Source organism: Martes martes (assembly GCF_963455335.1).
Source record: "Martes martes genome assembly, chromosome: 1".
In the NCBI taxonomy this organism is placed as follows: Eukaryota; Metazoa; Chordata; class Mammalia; order Carnivora; family Mustelidae; genus Martes; species Martes martes.
The window spans coordinates 119,803,377-119,812,343 of NC_137888.1; positions in this window are offsets into that span (position 1 = coordinate 119,803,377).

Below are 8,967 nucleotides of genomic sequence, written 5' to 3' on the forward strand. Positions count from 1 at the left end.
ACATAACGACTAGCTTTGCCTCGACTTCTGTGATGGAATTTACTGTGAGGGTTTTTTTTCCCCCTTTTCCCTGTGGGTTTGTCTGGGTGATCTGACAGCTAAGGTGGAATTGTCCAAATGACCTGTCATCCAGTGTTTGTGGCTGGCAGCTCTAGGATGCCACCACCTCAGATCTTCCCTCGGTTCCTCAAATTTCTCATTCATCAAGGGGGCTGAATACCTACCTTGTACCTGTGGTGTACACAGAGGCAAAGCCAGGCACCTGGAGATGTGGGGATGAGAACTGTTGGGAGGGAGTGTTGGTTAATCTTCAGAGTCTGAGCCCCACTGAGACCTGAGACTATCCGTCGCCTCACCCAGGCACCTAGATCATTAGTCTGTCTTCACTGACTGGTGACTGTGTGTGTGTGTGTGTGTGTGTGTGTGTGTGTGTGTTGGAAATAGGTACCTCCAATGAATGAGTTCTCTTCACGTTCAGATCTTTGCATTTGAGTTTAGCCACCACGGAGTTGGTCTTAAATCTACGACAAAGCTTTAACTAGCTTGGTCTTAAATACAGAAAAAGAAGCCAAAGCAAGTGGCTTAACTAATGGAGTTTCATTGAATTGCCGAATGGAGCCCTTCTTTTCTAGCTTGTGTGGGCAACATCTGAATTTCACAGCACTCTACCTTTGTGAACCTCCCTCTCTCTGACTTTCCATTTGATAACATGTGCCTTAGCTGAAGAGATGGCTCAATGATGGGTAATCTGGAAGGGGATCTTTGCCTGTGCCATTCTCTGTCTTAGATGGAGGACTCTCCCCCAAGACTTTCTTTAAAAAAAAAAAAAAATCCCTTATAACTGGCTTGAATGCTAGAAAGTAGCAGGGAAAAATTCCAGCTGGGAGCAGAGTTCTGACAAGGAAGCAGGGTGCTGAATGTTCTGTGGCTCTGCCATGTCACTTTCCTTTCCTTCTGCTGTAGTGCTTTGCTTTAGTGAGCATGAGAGATGAAAACCAAACCTTTGCAGAATGCACTCTTTAATCCTGACATTAGTCAGGGACTCACCAGTGAGAAATTACTACACTTGATGGCTTCTAAATGGAAGGGGAAAAAATGAAGAAGAAGGTGGCTTCCTGTCCAATTTGCTGCTGGGCACAGGGAAGAAAGCAGGAGGAGGGACCCCTGGGATGGAGACCAGGCTTGGGAGAGCTTGACCTTAAGCACACCTCCCAACAGTTGGGCTGTTCAGCCTCCCCCAGTCTGACTTGAAACAGGAGGACAAGGATTCTGTTGGGCTGTTCCTGAGCAAACGGAATCTTTAAAGGCAGTGCTGTATGTGCCGAGTTGTGCCATGACACTGCCCTCATTGATCTGCGTTTAATAAGGATGACTTAATCAGACTTGCACCTGGAACTCGTTTGAATTTGAAGCCTTGTCGATATTATCAGAATATCTTTGCATTTGGACCAAGAATGTCTCTGGCTGGCCTCTTCTGTGATAAGGAAGGGTTGGTACTAGAGGATGGCTGGTGACCATCTGCTCCGTCAGTCCGCTGAGGATCATATCGGAGCAGATCAACAGTTTAAATTCCCAAAGGAGGAGGCCGGGTTAGAAATGAGGGAGTCTGCCCCACTTGAGCACCTCTGCCAGACCTTGATTCCCCATCTGTGAAAACGAGGCAGTCAAATGGACCCTAAGACTTTCTGGCCCTCCAGGTCAGCCATCTTGAATGGAGACTCCAGTTACTTCTCGATTTTCCAGGAAAATCCTTTTTTGTGGCTCACTTGTGGAGAATATTTAGTCTAAGACCAGTTTCTAGTTCTCTCCAGCCCCACTGCTGGTGCGACACCTGACTGCCGGTGCCTTCAGAGGCCTTTTAGCCTCTGCCTGAGCCAACAGCATTTGCAAGGTAAATCTGCTGCATATTAGGTATATGCATGTGTGCGTGTGTGTGTAAACATATGCATACACGTCCATGTATAAACATAGACGCAATGCATTGCAAAGCGGTGTTATCATTTGACCATCTGCCATTTTGGATTATCCGAAGCTTCGTTCACCTGCTAGAGTTGATGTAAGGCTGCCCCTAGAGAGACAATTTCAGGGAAAGGGCTGGTGGGGTAGCAGTTTAGATCCATCCCTACCTGCTAACCCCACCGTTCCTCCTGAACCCCAACTCCCTCCATACTGCCCTCATCATTGTCCTGAAGGGCCCCCAGAAGCTCCCCTTCAAGGAGTACAAAAGAGCTTGCAGTTGGCTCTTAATTATTCAGGGATGGGTGGATCCAGTGTGTAAAGCACCCGACCCAAGTCTGTTCTTTCCCTTCTTTTGGTGCCTGGGGTAACCCTATACCTGTAGTTCGAAGCTGGGGGAGATCTTATCATTTAATACAAACTTTTGTTTCTCGCAGCTTGTTCCCTCTGCTCCTCTTCCCTCAAGGCGCCCGGAGGGAACCAGGAGCCCTCTGAGAGCCCTCCTCCACCTAGAACAGACTGCCTTTAAGGTCTACACATTGCTCTGTTGACCAGGGTGTGTTTCTGCCCCGAAGCAGGACAGAAGAGGCAAATACCACTAGAGTAAGTCTAGCTTCTACAGGGTCAGGTCCCTATAGGTTTCCTGGGATCCTGGTTTTCTTCCCTTCTCTTGTTCATAGAGCCAGCTGGGCCCCCTCAGGAGTCTCCGTGGAGAGTAGGATCCTTGTGGTGAAAACTCCCAAACGGGCCAGCTCCAAAGAGCACTTCTGGTAATGCCCTTCCTGGCTGAGGGGGCATTTTCCTGCATAGACCAGGTACCTTGGGGCCACCTGCTCTCTTTCTCCCTTTCCTCTAACTTGCGGAGCGAGTCCCTCGGCATATCAGGCCCAGCCTGGAAAGCAAGTCTCCACTGACCTCTGTATTCAAGTAACATTAGCCTGGCCAGTTCATCTCTACCTCACTGGTTTCTATTAGAATCACCTGGAGAGCTTTGAAAACCTATAGATGACCAGGCCCATCCTAGACCTTTTAATTAAGTCAGAGTCCCTGAGCAACTGATATTTTTTTGAGCTTCTGATATGCAGCCATGGGTGAGAGCCACTGACCTAAATCTTCGTTCCTAGGCTCCCCCTGGCCTCAAGCCAATGGCATGCAGAATCTCTTTGCCCTCAGCCCTTCAGAACAGCCAGGTCCTTTCTAGTAGTTACCAGCACAGCTCCTGGCATTCGGATCATAGCTACTGTTTGTGTTCCTGTGTTCTGAATTTAATGACTTTCTATTATAAGCTGATTGTGGGAGCACCCTTCCAGGGTAATTTCTCTGTGGTCATTTCTTCTTAAAAAGCATTTATAAAAGCAATGCATATTCCTTCAACATCGTTGCTTATTTCCTTCTAGATATGTAGATAACAAAATTGTGATTGTACCCTGCGATGCTCTGTAACCAGCTTTTTCCATTTCATAACATACTGAGAGAGTTTTCCCGTGTCTTAAGTATTCTTCTCAAATGGGCTTTCTAATGGCCTCCAGTATTCCATCATATGGATATGCTATAATTTGTTTAATGAATCCTCTGTGGATTGGACATCTAGGCTGTAAACCATTTTTTACTGTTTTAAATAATGCTGCAGTGAACATCCTTGTACGTAAATCTTTGTGCCCATTGATGACTATTTCCGCAGAACAGATTTCTAGAAGTGGGGATATCTATGCTTCCTTTTAACATGGACCTTCTAGACATTTTTGACTGACTTCCGATCACAATAAAAATATTTCATATTCAGAGCTGAAAAAACAAACTGTTTTCACTGAACTCCTCTGAGCCTGCAAGCTGACTGCTTCACCCCCACGTGACCTGAAGGTCAGAATCCATGCCCTCGCCTGGTGCCTCAGCTCCACCTCCAGCTCTGTTCCACAAATTACTGCTCCCCCTCTCCAGGTGAGCTCCAAGTCTCTCCTGCTCCTAACACCCACCCCACCCTGCCCACATATTTAGTTTCTTCTTTCACCTGCTTGGCTTTTTCTTCTTCGAGTCTCCAGCCCAGGAACTATCTACATTCCCTGCCTTCAAGCTATTGTTCCATAATAACAGCTATTATTTGTTGAGCTGTTACTATGCACCAGGCAGTCTGTTAAACTTTGTATACCCATTCTCTCTTTTAATACTCATGGGCCTCTGTGCGTGTATTCCGCACGAATAAACTGAAACCTTGAGAGAGAAAACAATTTGCCCAAGGTCACCCAGTAAAAACATAGCAAAGCTGGGATTTAAACCCAGACTGTCTGATTTCAGAGCCTAGCCTCTTAACTATGTATACTTTGTATACTTTGAATGTCTGTATATGTGCGTATACTTTGTTTCGTCCTTGGCTTATGGTATCAATACGTTGCTGACAAAGGCTCCGTCAGCATCCTATGGACATGGACTGTGCCTTTCTCCAGCAGAAGAGCAATTCTCTCCTACGAGTGGCAGGAGAGTGGCTACTTGTTAGGAACCCCTTTTCCTTTTTCACTTCCTTGATTCTGTCCTCACCTCTTCCTCCAGGTACCCGGTGCCAGAAAACATTTCTTGCTTCCTCACTGACCAGCTGCCAAGATCCCAGCATGCCTTGCAGCTTAGCAGGTCCAAGTTTGACATATCCCTATTGCAGCTTCCCTACCCAGTCAGAAGAATTTGGATGCTACTTGCCCAGTATGGCTTATAAAGCTGTCAGGGAGGCATGCTACAGTGATGATGAGGGGATAGGCAGTCTGACTTCTGTTGGATGTCAAATACTGTTTAAAGTGGAGGAGTGGATACATTTTTGTATTCTTGCCTCTTTAACGTCGTCCTTGCCCAACAGATAGAGAAATAGCAACTGCAACTATCCCTCTGATTTGATTCTGACCAAGAGCTAGGTGGTGATGTCACGGTGCTTGGATGAAAGACACCACATCAGCTTGGTGTTAATAACAGCCAGAGAAAGAAATGACATGCCCACAGACCTTCCCTAGAATCTAGGAAGTCTGATTTTAGGAAGTCGGATCTTGTGATTAGGGATTCCAAAAGGGAAGATGGCTTATGGCAGGTGAGATTCTGAAAAATGAGGCTTCACATTTTTATCCATGAGTTGGATGAAACTGGAGTAAGCGAGCTTATCAAATTTGTTGATGACAAGACTGTGATGGGCAGCTCCTATAAAAGACAGAATAAATATTCAAAATGATCTCAACAGACTGGAATGCTGGGTTTAAACCAACAAGATGAAATTTAACAGGGGCAGATGGAAAGTCACATTTAGATTGCACAAATTAATTGCTCAAGTTCATGAGGGGGATGGGGGCGGGAGCAGACTTGGTTTGGCTGCGGATCCTCAGGAAGGGATCTGAGGGGTTTAATTGTGCACAGGCTTTATAGGAACCGGCAGGGAGAGGGGCTTGCTCAAAACAACACCGTCTTCAGTGGTACGAAGAGAAGTGCAGGGACTAGATTGGGTTCTCCCTGGTCATTATGTCCTCATCTCTGTACATGGATTTTAGAGGGGACCCAGACCAACTCCAGTGTGCTACGCGGAGGGCAGCCAGCAACAGGAGGGGTTTGGGAAACCCAACCACAGAAGGTCTGGTGAAGGGAACTTGTCCACTTAGAGGGGGAGAAAAACCTGGGGTTCCTGGTTGCTGACTGCTGAGAGGCAGGACTGCCGGTAGGAGAAAACACAGCTCATCCACCTGGGAGAAGCGGAAGACTCCAGAGTGGGAAGTACAGGAAGCTGGATTTTTTTTGGAATGAGCATCTTCCCAACCAGATGGGTTGTGGTGAAGCAGCACCAGCTGTCAGTCTTGCTGTCCAGGATGCTGCTAGGGGACTCCTGTCCTGGAGACAGATGATCGACCCGGAAGTGAACCTCTATCTCTGTGTGGCTCTGAGTCTGGAGGACACCTGCTTCCTTTCCTGATTGCTCCGGAGCAGTTGTTCTCAAAGCCACGTCCCTGACCAGCAGCATCAGCTCCACGTGGCACCTGCTAGGAATGTGAGAGTTCTTGGGCTGAACCCCAGACCGACTGACTCAGCAATTCTCAGGCCGGCACCCGGCAACCTGCCCTCTGACAAGCTCTCCAGGCCATCTGGATGCTCGCTGAAGTTTGAGAGACACTACTTTAGACCACACTAAGCTCTTCTTTCTGTTGCTGGGTGCTTGTGGCATTTCTACAACCCATAACACTTTCCTGGGGAAGTAGTGTGGAAACTTGGAAGGAACCTGGGTTTCAGGATGAGACAGACTTGAGTTCAAACCCAGTGTGGTTTGTGTTCGTGGATCTTGTATGAATTCCATTCCCTTCCTGAGCCTGCTTTTTGCACTGTAAAGTGAGGGAGGACTAGTTTAAGGGAAGATTAAATGAAGATTAAATGAACTCCTGTATGTAGCTTACATTCACTGTTACTATCATGTCATCCTGGGAAGGGTCTTGTTCGCATAGCTGTTGCTCAAAGGGAGGCCTGGGTGAAGCCTCCTCTGTTTCCCCTCAGCACCCACCAGCAGAGCACTCCCTCAAGATAGAGGCTGGTTGACTCTGAGTCTGCCAGTTTCCTCCCCTCCTAGACAATGGAGAGCCAGGACCATTTTCCTTCCCACCCCTATTCTGGACCTCATCCTTGTGAGCACGAGCAGGTTCATCCTTCCAGTGGCCTGGGTCTTGCCAGACCTGATCTTCTGAGGTGTATGAGTCTAGCATGCAATTTGACCCACCAGAGCCATCGATGAAAGGACTTGGGCCCAAATAGTCCTCAGGAGCCTCTAAATTTACATGAATAAGGAGCTTGAGTTGCTGGTGTCAGCCAAGCTGGGCAATGGGAGTGGGCCCTTCTTGGAGCTGGAAGGTGCCAAGGTCACCTCTGCAAGTCCCTACTGAGTGGTCAGTGGGTAAAGTCTCCAGTTCTTCTTGCCCACAAGGTGCCCATTCTATTTTTGGTCAACAATATCTAATAAACAGTTCTTCTATTTTTCTGGTCCATGTCGCTCCCTGAGGGTTCCATCCCTTCCGATGTGGCTGTTCCAGGTGAACCCAGTCGCCTCCATGCCACAGCTTTTCAAGCTTTGGAGACCAACTGCCTTCCCCACTTCTGTTAGTGCTCCTCTGACTTGTCTCTTCATCCCTGGGCACAGAACTCTGCATGTCCTCCCACTTGTCTTAAATCGCGGTCCCCAGGACCAAATCTGGTCTTCCAGGTGAGGGCCTGGCCAGCACACCCACATCAGTCCAGGCACCACAGCTTCTCTTCCTGCAGCCTCAGTTCTGCCCTGACTATTTTTGGCAGCCATGTGGCCCTGCTGACTTTTACTGAGCTAGCAGCCAACCAGTCCCTTCAGGTTTCTTTTTTTTTTTTTTTTAAAGATTTTATTTATTTATTTGTCAGAGAGAGAGAGAGAGAGCGAGCACAGGCAGACAGAGTGGCAGAGGGAGAAGCAGGCTCCTGCGGAGCAAGGAGCCCGATGTGGGACTCGATCCCAGGATGCTGGGATCATGACCTGAGCCGAAGGCAGCCGCTTAACCAACTGAGCCACCCAGGCGTCCCTCCCTTCAGGTTTCTTTATCATAATCTGCAACTCAGTCCCAACTTCCAATCGTGTCTTTGTGTTGCACAAGTTCGCTAGAACTGCTATAACAAAGGACCACACACTGGTGACTCCAACAATAGAAGTGCACTGTCTCACGGTCCTGGAGACTAGAAGCTCAAAATCAAGGCGTTGACAGGGTTGGTTCTTTCTGAGGGCTAAAAGGGAGAGTGTTCCCCTAGATTCTGGTGGTTTCCGGACAGTCCTTGTCATGCCTTGGTTTATAGAAGCTTCCCTCTCATCTTTGCCTTTATCGTTGCATGGCATTCTCCCTCTACACCTGTCTGCCTCCAAAGTCCCCCATTTGTAAGGACACCAGTCATATTGGTTTAGGGACCCACCTTACTCCGGTATGACCTCATCTTAACCAATTACATCTGTAATGACCCTATTTCCAAATAAGATCACATTTGGAAGTGCTGGGGATTGAAATTTCAATGCGTGAAATTTCAACGCGTGAGTTTTAGAGGGACACAGTTCAACCCATAACAGCACCGTAGCCTTTTTGGTCTTACGTTTGGGACTCTATATTTTTCCCTAATTCATTTCATCTTGTCTAAGTTCAGTCCATCTCCCTAGGTGATTAAAATATTTCAGATTCTGGGGATGTCTGGCTGGCTCATTCGGTGGAGTGCTCGACTCTTGATCTCAGGGTCGTGAGTTCGAGCCCCACGTTGAGTGTAGAGATTGCTAAAAATACAAAATCTTAAAAAAATTTCAGATTCTGTCTCTGACATCCAATATATCTGCCAGTAGCTTCCACCTTCAAATGCTTCCCATCTATTGATCCAAGGAACTGCTAAGATCTTGAATGCAGTGGGATAATTCAGAGCCCTACCTGCCTCTGGATGGTTCTATCCCAGGGGACTTGATCCATGGGCATGTACCCTTGGGCATGATGGTGTGGGCCAGCTCTGTGTCCTACTCGTTTTTCCACCTTATAGCTTCCTTTCTCTAGCTTATATGCAACAATTTCATGACGGGATTGTCAGACGGTTTCAAGATCAGCTCTCCCGGCAAACCCCATTTCCCTCGTCTACCAGCCTGGTGACCCTGTCAACAGAGAAGATGAGCTTTGCCTGACAGGACTTTATTACTGAACATACACTGCCTGTCCGCGATCTCAACCGCCTTTCCCCAGTGCCCACCACCTCTCGTTTATAGTCTTTGCAGGAATTTTTCTCGGGCAGCACATTGAGTTTCCCTCTGTGTGGTTTGCAAAACCCACCCCAGACCCCTTTCTGGAAATGAGGGCTGTGTAGCCTGCCTGAGGCCTCCCAGCGCCTCTCATGCTTGCCAGGATCCTGTCAGGATTCCTGCGAGATCCCCACAGCTGCTCTCCGCCTCATCTGCCTGTACCCCGGGTGTGTGGCTGGGCCAAGTGGCTGGCTTGTGCGCTGGCTGCAGAGCAGCTGGAG